Source organism: Cebus imitator, unplaced genomic scaffold, assembly GCF_001604975.1.
Source record: "Cebus imitator isolate Cc_AM_T3 unplaced genomic scaffold, Cebus_imitator-1.0 Scaffold274, whole genome shotgun sequence".
Classification (NCBI taxonomy): domain Eukaryota; kingdom Metazoa; phylum Chordata; class Mammalia; order Primates; family Cebidae; genus Cebus; species Cebus imitator.
The window spans coordinates 2849965-2861737 of record NW_016107589.1 but is presented as its reverse complement, the minus strand read 5'-3'; the positions used below and the strand labels follow the sequence as shown (position 1 = coordinate 2861737).

At 41.5% G+C, this 11773-nt stretch overlaps 1 protein-coding gene across 4 annotated transcripts in view; it reads left to right on the top strand.

The window, feature by feature from the left end:
• The first annotated feature begins 340 nt into the window (after positions 1 to 340).
• The window catches only part of SMAD5 (SMAD family member 5), a 37388-nt gene continuing 25955 nt past the window's right edge, over positions 341 to 11773 (top strand). Inside the window, exons 1-2 of one of the 4 annotated variants that reach the window (XM_017500975.2) lie at positions 341 to 451; positions 6160 to 6226. The gene's annotated coding sequence lies outside the window, so the exon portion shown is untranslated. Of the gene's footprint in view, positions 456 to 483; positions 590 to 6159; positions 6227 to 11773 lie in introns of those variants that run through there. The other 3 variants (XM_017500974.2, XM_017500976.2, XM_017500977.2) reach the window with 3 other exon arrangements.

The window sequence follows — 11773 nt, the reverse complement described above, 5'->3', positions numbered from 1 at the left end:
CTTTGTATATGACGGAAAATCTCCAGTTGTCTGTATCAAGGACAATTACCTAATTTTATTACAATGTCTGTTGACTTGGTTAGTGGAAGCTACTAGCGGCTACTGTGGTGGTGGTGGGAGCTATCTGACTCCCACTCCCAGGCTTGGTCATCGACGCAAACGCCTCCGGCGGCCGATCGGAAGTTGGCGTTGTCCGGCGTTGAGCCAGGCCCGGATGCTTCCTTCAGCCGCCCGGGCAAGACACCCCTCCCTCGGTCCCGCAGCGGTCACTCGGCCCCAGGCACGCATGCGCCGACCCCAGCGGGCGTTCTCCCAGGCTCCCTCCCTCCCTCCCTCCCTCATCCGGGTCCTGGGCGAGCGGGCGCCGTGCGCGTGTCCCGCAGTCGAGCTGCTAATAAAGTTGCCGCGAGAAGCGCAGCGACGGCGTCGGGAGAGCGCGCCCAGCCGGCCCGTGAGTGAGTGAGGGTCCGCGGCGCGCGCGGGCGGGCGGGACCAGAGGCTGCAGGCCCTGCCCGGGCGGATGCGGGCCGAGGCGGGGGCGTTCGGCCGCGGGCGGAGCGGAAACTACCCGGGGCCTGCCGGGCCGGAGGTAGGCCGAGTCTTGGCCTGCCGGGGTCCCGGCTGGCGGACACTGTGCGGCCCAGCGGCTGCGGAGGCCTCGCCTGCGGCCCGGGGAGTCCTGAGGCTGGGCCGGGGCTGGCCCTCATCCCAGTCCCGTTGTTACCACCCGGACTTAGGAGGGAGGCATCCGGGACGTCCTGGAGGGGATCCCCTGACCCCGCATCTGTTCTAGGGAGCGGTTTGCTTTTCTACGTCAAACTGATGTACCACCCTCGATACACCTTCCTGATAGGACTGCAGTGCTCGGGGGAGCAGCCTGGGCTTCTGCACTGCAAAGCTGTCCAATGGCTGGATGAATCCGTGCCGCGGTCGCTTTGTGTTTCAAAGATAAGGATCCGCGCTTATCGGTGGGAATTACACTCGGGGCAATTGTGACCGGCTACTGCAATCAGCTGGTAGTTAGACCTGGTTTCCGCCACTTGCCATGTCAGTTTTCACCACTGCAAGGATTTCTTCTACTTGTAAAATTCTCTATGCTGCAAACAGAATGCCAAAGTAGCGCCTTTTTACCTTCACCATATTCAGCCGCTGGCCAGGCCCTATGATTCAACATCAGGGCCCAAATTAATATTCCAGTCTCTTCCCTTTCTCCTCCCCTTTTACCCTCTCCTCCGCTGCTGTTATTACGTGGAGTTTGGAGCCTAAGCTTTGAAAACTCCCATGTGGCGCGCCCGTCTTAAGTCTGAGCATGCTCAGTAACCAAAACAGATTTTTGGTTGCAGAAAACTCGGGCGAGGATAGTCGGGGAGTTTGGACGTTTGACGGCTTCCTAACAGAACGTTTCGATTCTAGTGGTGATGGCTTTGGAGAATAGAGCTTAGGCCAGGCTGTAGGTGAGGAATGGCTGAACACCCTAAGCCAGATCGTTATCTTGATTGTAAAGACAATGTTTCCTGACCAGCTGGAGGTTTGGAGGGGGTGTGGTGTTGGGGGAGGGGTGCGCAGGGCTGCTTGTGTATTTAAATGGGTGTGGTGCTAAGTATATCTTGTTTACCTTATCTGTGGAAAAGTTTTGAAGTCTGGTTAGGTTTGTCACATCATGCCTGTTGCCTAGCACTACGAAAAGTGTTCTTACCTAGCAGAAAAGATTGGATAGGTGGAGGTCGTGACTTGGCCTCACAAAAGGTGAGAGGAAAGGGTACTTGGATTGCGTTTTTTAAAACTCTTATTTAAAACTAGAGTACTTGAATTTCCTTAGAGTATCCGAATTGCCCAGAGTGAATAAGTTTTTAATTTTAATTAGAAAGATGAAAGTTTGAAAATTTTAGTCCTAGTAGGTTTAGTAACATTCCAAATAGCTTACAATTTCTGCAAGATGCCAATGCAGTAGTGTCCGTTGTGGGAAAACAGCACCTACAGTCAGTGGGACAATTTTACATTTATCGAGCCAAATGTTATTATGAAATTAGTGTTCCAGATTTCATAAGGGGCTATTTGCGGATGTTTGACAAACCATTTGTCTTTTATTCCTTTGGTAACTATTAATATTTTTTTCTCTACGGCGAAAATTGTAAAAATACAAAACTTAGACAATTTAACAAAACTTAACCTTCTTAAAGGTTGTAGAGATTATGTTTAGGTTTATAAAATTTAAATTTGATGATTGTATGATTGTTCCTGTACATCTTCCTTTCCTTCCCTCTCCACATTGCTGCTCCCTCAGTCTTTTTTACATTACTGCTGTTCCTTTGCCCATGTATCTTGGTTACAGCTACCTCATTCCTCATTTTGTGCTTCCACTCCTTTCAGATCATAGTTGAAATAAGCACTAAAAGTTAGATGAACCCTCTTAACTGACTTTCCTCTCAGGTTTTAAAGGTATCCACATGATATGGTCTAATTAAAAGGAGGAAGAGAGCAGCAAACTGGAAAAAAATAAAATATTTTCGTTGTTTCTGTACAGATCTGGTAGTATTATCTTTGTGTCTGGTTCACTGTGGTAGGCGCCACAGAAATGGGTAGATTGATATGTGTTGCGTTTCTTTCCCCTCTGGCAAAGTCAGCTATTAATTTCAGTGGGAGACAGTGGCAGAAGGTTGTTACTAATGAGGTTTGAATCAGATTGTTGTTTACTGTTGGTTATGTAACATGCTGCTGGGAGTATTATTAAAAGTTGCGTTCTGTAGTAAAGTAGAGGCAAGTAAATTCTGCTTACCCTCTTCACTGGGTTTTAATTCTTGGCTGAACCTGAAGGCACATTAGACTGCAACCATAATTATACCTGGGCAGCCTGTCTGTTTCCTGTTTTCATCATAAACCCAAACATTATGATTTGCAGTGATGATCTTTTTTGTCCTTTGCATTAAACGGAGGCACTGTGTTTTCTCTTTCTACTGAAAACAGATTTGTACCTTAGTCAAATTAAAGAGTTTCGTGTTTTGAAAACTAGACAGTAAAATACCAGTTTTACGTTTATTAATACAGTAACAAATTGAAATACCATCTAAAAAATCTATTTAATATATATTCAATTTTAATATTACTGGTATTTTGTAGAATTAAGAAAACTTTTTATGACATATCAGTGTTTATTATTACCAGATGTATATGTTGGTCTAGGCAATGGGCCACACATCTGGGTGAATTTCAGAGATGACTTGAGTACACTTGAGGTTATAGGTGTCTATTTTCCTGGTTTATCAGTCTTCTCTTACTTTTATTTCTAGAGCATCTGTGTTCCTTTTCTTTCTCTGTCCCTCTGTGTGTGTACACTAAGCATTATAGAATAAGGCAAAATAGTTTATTTCTTCAAATGTTACAGGCAGCTTATATATCCTATGGTTTGCCAGCCTACTCATAAGGTCAAAGACATTGAGTAAGACTACCTTTTGTAAGGGGCACTAGTAGCCTGAGGAAGGATTCTTATCTCCACCAGTCTGGATATTCTAGAGAAAAGAATATCGGAGAAGGTAGGGCCCGAGGAAGCTGGGGTGCATTATAGGATGCTTTCCCATCAAAATAGATGATAAAGGACCCCTGAAAGTTGACTCATCCTCCCCCCCCGCCACAGAGTCTTGCTCTGTCACCCAGGCTGGAGTGTAGTGGCATGCTCTTGGCTCACTGCGACCACGGCCTCCTGGGTTGAAGCGATTCTCCTGCCTCAGCCTCCCGAGTAGCTGGCATTACAGGTGTCCTCCACCATGCCCGGCTGATGTATTTTTAGTAGAGATGGGATTTCACCATGTTGGCCAGGCTGGTCTTGAACTCCTGACATACCTTGTTTTTCTACTTCTGAAGTTAATAGAAAAATAGTAATTGAAATTTGCAGTTCATTGGTGTTGTCACACACTCTTTACCTCTAACCAGAACTCTGAATCTGAGAAGTATGTTTACTAAGTGGAAGGTCAAGATTTAGAACTGTTTTGGAAGAATTGTTAAAAACTAGATTGTTACTAGGACTAATCTCATAGGTCACCTTCATTTTCTAACAGCCTTTGTTGTTTTACAACTTGGAAAGATGGGGTAATTATAGAGTTCTTAGGTTTTTCATAAATAATCAGCTAGTTCTGGGCTATTTATTTATTTGAGACAATGTCTCTCTCTCTCACCAAGGCTGGGGTTCAGTGGCGAGATCTTGAGTCATTGCAACTTCCACTTCCCGGGTTCAAGCAATTCTTGTACCTCAGCCTCCCGAATAGTTGGGATTATAGGCACCTGCCATCCTGCCTGGCTAATTTTTTGTATTTTTAGTAGAGTTGGGGTTTTACCATGTTGGCCAGGCTGGTCTCGAACTCCCGACCGCAGGTGATCCACTTGCCTTGGCCTCCCAAAGTGCTGGGATTACAAGTGTGAGCCACCCTGCCTGTCTAGGCTCTTTATTCAGTTTTGATTTTTTTTTTTTTTTTTTTTGCCTTGGGCAGCTAGGTGAGGAAGTTTTTGGCCCAATTCTAGTAGAGTGGTGTTTTCAGTGACTTTTCTTCCTCCTTTTACTATATCCTAACTTGGTTGAGATAATATTTTGCAAGAAAGAGTTCTTTATTAAGACCGTTCTGGCCTTATGTGCAATACTAAAATTGTAATTCACTTTTGGAAGCTAGTTATTAAAGTACATTTTGTAAGTAGGTTTTGCTCCTGAATTTTTTGGGACACCACCCCCCCACCATCTCTTTCTATAGTGTATATGTAATTTATAGACTAGAAGTTTGAAAATGATCTGACCTGTTAAGATTTTAGCTGTTTTTTTTCTTTTGATTTCCATATATGTTGTTTTGTTACACTGAAGATAATACAAAACTAGTATCTTATTTCCACCTTTTCTCTGAGCATAGCAACCGGAGTCCTGGGAGGAGGCTTACGTTTTTCAGATTTAACTATGATCTCAGAATATGGCTGGCACTTTCAAAGCAAGTTTTGTTTTGTTTTCATGATGTGTTAGGATCTGCCTAGCCTCCTATCTGGTAGGCTGTTTAACTTGAGATCTAGTTATTCTGGTTTGTGTGTGCTCAAGGAAGAGAGGGTACTGCAAATATATCTGAAAGCCAGTCTTCTGTTTTCTTCTTAGTCACTGCCCACTTGTCTACTTTATTCATTTACCATTTCTCATTCTTTGAAATTTAAAGTGTAAATTAAGTGAATGATGACTAGAGCTGAAAAGGTACCCAGAGCTTTGTTTATTTCCTTTGCTTCTAAGCAGGGAATGTGAACTCTGGGTGCACATGAGCTATCTGGAGAACACCTTTCTAATGCACTGGGATATATGTTATGTACACGGGTTAGCTTTTTGTGCTCCAGAGACACGTTTTACAGTCATGATTTGGTATCTACACTTGATGATTTTATATTTTAAAGGAAATCACTGCAAAGATTGACCAGCTCTGTGTCTGTTCCTGTGCCTACATGCCTGTACAAGCAAACTCAAACACATCTGGTAGCAATGTAGAAAATCTTGCAGGCTCTGTGGGAGTGAGTGGTACATTTAGATCAGGCTCTGTTTAATTAGGGGACTTAGAGGAGCAGGTGAAGCTTAGAGAATGATTGAAAACTGGGAAACAAAAGTCTGGCTGTGGGAGATAATAAAGTAGAAAATTCTGTGGGCACAGAGAGAATAGGCAAGAAGATTATGCAGTGAGAAGTATTGGGAATCACGAGTTCAGCTAGTGAAGGGCTTTGAAATCTGCTGTGAGGACTTCTCATGTCTTTGGAAATTGGGAGCCACAGTTGAGGAAAGTGGTGATTTAAATGTTTCTCTATGAAAATAATTTTGGTGCCCACATAATTGTATCCTGTCTTTCTTGTAGATGTTCTTATAAAGAATACGATTTCTGAATCTAGAAGAGATGTGAGCAAACATGCTTTCAGTTTCCTTCTCCTCTCTGCATACAGTTGTGAATGTGGCTTACAAGTTTTATAGCAGTTGTGTACCTGGATCGAGGGATGCTTTGACAGTGATAGTGGTGGTTGTATACTTGCTGACACTTGGTGACTGCTATTGATAATTAGAACCACAGGGTAAGAGATTTTTAAAGCTTTACCACCACATTCCCACTGCCCCTAAAAGTTACCGTTAGGTTGTATGCAAGTGTCTTTCTTCCATTGCAGGGGATCCTGAGCGCCTTGGTTCCCAAGCCTCCTGCATAGTCTGAGACTCTTCTTAAAAATGTGAGAGGTAAGGTCCTTCTGCCAAGCCTAGTGAATTTGAATTTTGAGGGATGGTTCTAAGGAAACTTCCTTCCTTCCTTCTTTCCTTCCTTCTTTCCTTCCTTCTTTGCTTCCTTCTTTCCTCCCTCCCTCCCTCCCTTCCTTCCTTCCTGTTTCTTCCCTTCTTTCTGATGGAGTCCTGTTCTGTTGCCCAGGCTGGAGTGCAGTGGCATGATCTTGGCTCGCTCCATCCTCTGCCTTCTGAGTTCAAGTGATTCTCCTGCCTCAGCCTCCTGAGTAGCTGGGACTACAGGCACGTGCCACTGCGCTAATTTTTGTATTTTTAGTAGAGGCGAGGTTTCACCATGTTGGTCAGGCTGATCTCGAACTTCTGACCTCGTGATCCGCCAGCCTTGGCCTCCCAAAGTGCTGGGATTACAGGCGTGAGTCACCATGCCCGGCCTGAATTTCTTTATTTAAAATCCCCATGTTCAATTCTTTTGTACAAGTTTGAATTAGAATATGATGGGTTGTGACCCATCTGGGCATTTATTCGCATGGGATGATGTGCTCAGGAGATTTTGTTTTGACCAGTAGCATTGGGGAAAATTAGGAGGATTGGTTTGCTTGCCTTTTTATTTCAGATTGAAGCAGTCATAGAGATGTTGGAGCAGAAAGTGAAGGAGTTATTTCTGTGAATTTACTTTAGAAATCTGGATATAAGCTCTGTGTGTGTGAGTCTGAATGTATGTGGGCCTGTATGCGTGTCTGGAGGAAGGTATTGAAGTCAGTTTCTATGTGTGTTTATTATGAAAGTTGGTCAGGATGTTGTACTTCCATAACCTGAGGTAAGAACAGGACCCTTGGGTTATTGATTTAACATGACTTAATTTGAAGTAGAAGCCTTGTGAAGCTTAGCAACATTTTATTCAGATGGTTAATGTGTATAAAACTTAACCCTGAATCCTCTTTTAGCTTTCTTATCTGCATTTTCCAAATCAGTTGATAACAAACCCGTTCTTCCAATTGTTCAGGCTGACACCTTGGAATCATTGTTGACTCCTCTGTTCTCACACACCCCATGATCTCCTTCATCAAGAAACTTACTGTCTTTCCTATGTCTGCTTCTCACCACCCCACTGTTATCCCCCTGGTCTAAGCCATCATCATTTCTCCCCTAGATTACCGAATCTCAGAACCAGTCTCCCTGCTTTTACCCTTGCTGTCCACCCCTTCTCTTGCTTATTCTCAACGTACCAGCCAGGATTTAAAAAAAAAATTTTTTTTTTTCTACTGAGACAGAGTCTTGCTCTAACACCCAAGCCAGTGCAGTAGCATAATCTTGGCTCATTGCAACCTTAACCTCCTGGGCTCAAGTGATCCTCCCCCTTCAGCCTCCCAAGTAGCTGGGATCACAGTTGTGTGCCACTGCACCTGGCTTTTTTTTTTTTTTTTTTTTTTTCCAGTGTAGAGACAGAGTTTTACTGTGTTGCCCAGACTAGGCTTGAACCCCTGAGCTCAAGTTATCCTTCTGCCTTGGCCTCCCAAACTACTGAGATTGCAGGTGTGAGTCACCACGCCTGGCCCAGGATAATTATTTAATAATATAAGTTGAGAAATGTCATGTCTCTGATCAGAGCTCTCCACTGGGCCCACAGTTAGAGTACTGTAAAAGCTAAAGCCCTTATATCCAGCTTGGCCATTCTGGCTCTCTGGTACCTCTTTGACCCCACTCGCTACCTTTTCCCCCTTGTACACTGTATTCTCAGGCTGTACTGGTCTTCTAGCTCCTTGGGTATGCCAGACATTCTCCTACCTTAGGATCTTTGCATTGCCTGTTGCCTTTACCTGTAATGGTTTTCCTCTAGATACACGCTTGTTGGCTCACTGTCTTATTTCCTTAAAATTTCAACTCAGTTCACACCTTCTTGGTGAGACCCAGCCCAGCCACCCTATTTAAAATTACACTTCTCCAGGACTTCCCATCCTCCTTCCCCTGTTTTAATTTTTTCTCTATAGCACTTTTCACCTAACAAACATATCATTTACTTTATCTTGTTGGCCTCTTCCTGCTGGTATATAAGCTAAATGAGGACAAGAGTTTTGGTCCCTGTTACTCACTTCTATACTCCCAGTTCCTAAAATGCTACCTTAATAAATATTGTTTTGGATGAATGACTTGCATGAATTTAACAAGTTACTGTAATATATGTGGTACTGTTTTTAAAGATTATATTCTAGTGGGAGAGACAGAAATAAAGTAAATGATCAAATTATGAATCAGTTAATACAGTGAAGAAAATGAACATACGATTGGATTATAGATTAGGGAAAATCTACTTTATATAGGATTATGGGGCGATCAGGAAAGGTATCTGGGATGAGAGCTAAAGCTGAGACTTAAATAATGATAGAGCTAAAAAATGGTGGCCAGGGCTTAAGATACAAGCAGAAAATGGCGTTTGTAATATCTGAGGTTCAAAAGACATTGCAATATAGGAAGATAAATGCTTTTGAAGAGTGAATTCTTACTAATATTTATTCAGAGCAGGAATAATGCTTCTGGAGTTTTATTTCATGTTTTGAGGAGCAGCATCTTATTTGTAGTAAGAGGACACTGTGTAAAGTGCTAGATACCTGGATTATATATGTGCCCTTCCTCTGTCTCTCTATGCTTCTGTAATAACTTGAGTGTATCTCTTTGTGCTTACATATAAGGGTATATAGTTTGGTGTCTGTCGTGCTAGGTTATTCTGTGAAGGGTGATTCTGTCCCGTTTGCATTTGCACTCTTCCCACTGTTCACTCATATATTACCTTAGAAAAAGGCCTTAAATAAATGGTATTTATTCCTTCACCCTTGCCTAGTCCTGATAAATCCCTGCACATCCTACAAAGTCTGATAGATAGCGGGTGCTCAGTGAGTGTTTAATGATTCATGGCTGTTACAGCTGCTAAATCAGTTAATGCACATGTACTTTCAGAAGTAGGTGTATTTTATTATAATCATTTCTGCATTTCTGTTGGCTTGCTTAGAGTATTATAGTTCAGGAAGTGTTTGTCTTTAGTTTCTGATTTTATTTTTTCTTAGTTTCAACCTCCAAATTTGTATAACCCCAAGTATATTGGAGAGAATTCTTTTGAGGCATGAATGACTCATGATAATATGAATCCTCTCTTTAGTAAGCGTTCATAATATGGCTGAGGTATAGCTGCACTTTAGTTTTGAAACCTGTTTTTCCTCTGACTCTACAAGAAATATGTTTATTTTAAAAAATATAGAATTGGATGGAACAGAATGTGAAAAGTACACCTAACCCCACCCCCAGAGCTAATATCACATCCCCTTTCTTTAAACAAATATTTATTGAGCACTTGTATCACTAGGCTTACAGTGATGAGTGAAAACACATACAGATTCTCGTGGAATTTACATTCTTGTGGGGACAGATTGGAAAGGTAAAAACATAGGAATGGTAAGTGCTACGAAGTAGGAGTATGTGATGCAGTAAGCATATAAGAGAGGGACCTTACCTAGCTAGGATGGTTTGGGAAGACTTCCCTGAAGAAGGGATGCTTGAGCTGAAAGAGAGGTGAGGTGTGTGTGTGTGTTTTGTAATGTGATAGATTCTTTAGTAATTCATGATATACCTTAATTTAATAAGGTTTTCATTTATGGCTGAGGTACCACTGCATCTCTTTTGATTTACTAGTGACCTTCTTTGTTGCTCAATCAGTGGTTGCAGTTTTTCAGAATTTCAGGGAATCTCGCAGGAATTTCTAAATACCGTTATTATCTTGGTTTTCTTGCTAGCTTTGAGGTCATTTCTCTAAGAAATGACAAAATACATCAGTAAAGGGGTATTATCAAGTCAAGTCTTCATAAACCAGAGTATACTATGAAAGGCCAAGATAAAAGCAGATAATGGGTTCATAGCTATTAAGTCCCTCCAGTTTTTAGTGTAAGAAGTAGCATACTTTCCTGTCCATTCAATTATTGACTCTCTGTGCTTGCTGTACATTTTTTTAAACTCCATTTTAATGCCCTATCTCTGTTGGCTATCATATGGAAATAAGTCTAGGATAAAACTAAGTGATAGGCTAAATGGCACCTGAAACTCTTTATAACACCTTTTCTTTTCTTCATTAGTCTCTAAGATCTTACAGAGATTACAGATAGTGTCTTTTAAGCCTGAATTCCTAGCATGGAGTATTCCTGACATACACTAGTAAGCACCCAATAAATTTTGAATAAATCAAAAATCTCCTCTAATACCACAATTCATCTCCCTTTTCAATTCATATCCTCAAAATCTACACATTTATTCCTTTTCTCCTTGAGCTAATTTTACATCTTCTTGGATGTATGTCAGTATTTGCTTCCTTATATCCCCCCACTGTCACCTTTTTGCCCTATTTTGGCCATAACTAGAATTGCCCTTTGGTAAGTGATGTTTTCATTATTCAGGTTTTCAACCTTAACTTTTCTAGTTTGGCCCCTGTTTATTTGTGATATCCCTTATATCTATTCTTTTTATTTATTTTTATTATTATTTTTAAATTATGGTATATGTGTGTTCCTCTCAGTTAGCTTACTACAATGTTTTTCATTTACCCTCTTTGCCCCCCTAATAGTCTCTTACTTGGTCCTGTGCTGTTGGAGTTTTTGTCTTCTTGAAATACCTCTTCAAGCATCTTTCGGCTTAGATAGAACTCTACACTGCGCATAGAATTACTTCTAGCAGTCTGACTCCTTAGCCTTGTGTTTATAGTCTTTCCCTGTTTGGTTTTCCTTCTGTGGTGGTGCCTTTCCCTTTTGCTTCCCAGTCAGACTAGCTGATTGTCAGCCTCTTAGCCCCCCTTCCTCATTTGGCTTGGTGATTCGGTTTTCCTTGTCCTTGTGCTTTTTTGCCAAGTGGACTGCAAATGATTGTTATATTTCTATCTCGTATTCAGTATTTTGGTAGTCACTCTAAAAAATTGTGCTAATATGACAAGCAGTTATTCTTGTCTCATCCTTAATACTTATATTCACTTAGGTGCAGTGTGTTTGAGTTCGCCGGGGAAGGGTAGAATCTGTCCAAACCAGGTGTTTTTTCACACAGTTGCTAAACCCTCTCAACTAAGTTCTTTCTGTTACTGGCCATTTGCAACACAGTTAATTCCTTCTTAATCAGTCATATTCACCAGTATATAATCTTTTCACTTTTTTCTTGTACTTTACAGTTATATTGGCATATTTTCTTTCTGTTCCATGTGTGGTACTCTAAATGCCTCATAAACCAGACATATACTATGAAAGACCAAGATAAGATAACAGGTTCATTATCTGTGAGTCTGAAAGTGTTTAGATCACCCAGTTTTAGTTCTATTCATTCATACTGCAGTTTTGATGAAAACTGACTGACTCAACTAACACAAATTGTCCTGTGGGTTTCCTAATGGGATTTTTTAGATTTAGATTTTGGGGGCTTCTCTGGTTTTCAAGCTAGAAGTAGAAATTCCCTGAAAGGTTTTGTGGACACTGTTCAGTTTAGTCTGTGTTTTTCTTTTATGAAGTTCTTTTTTTTTTTTTT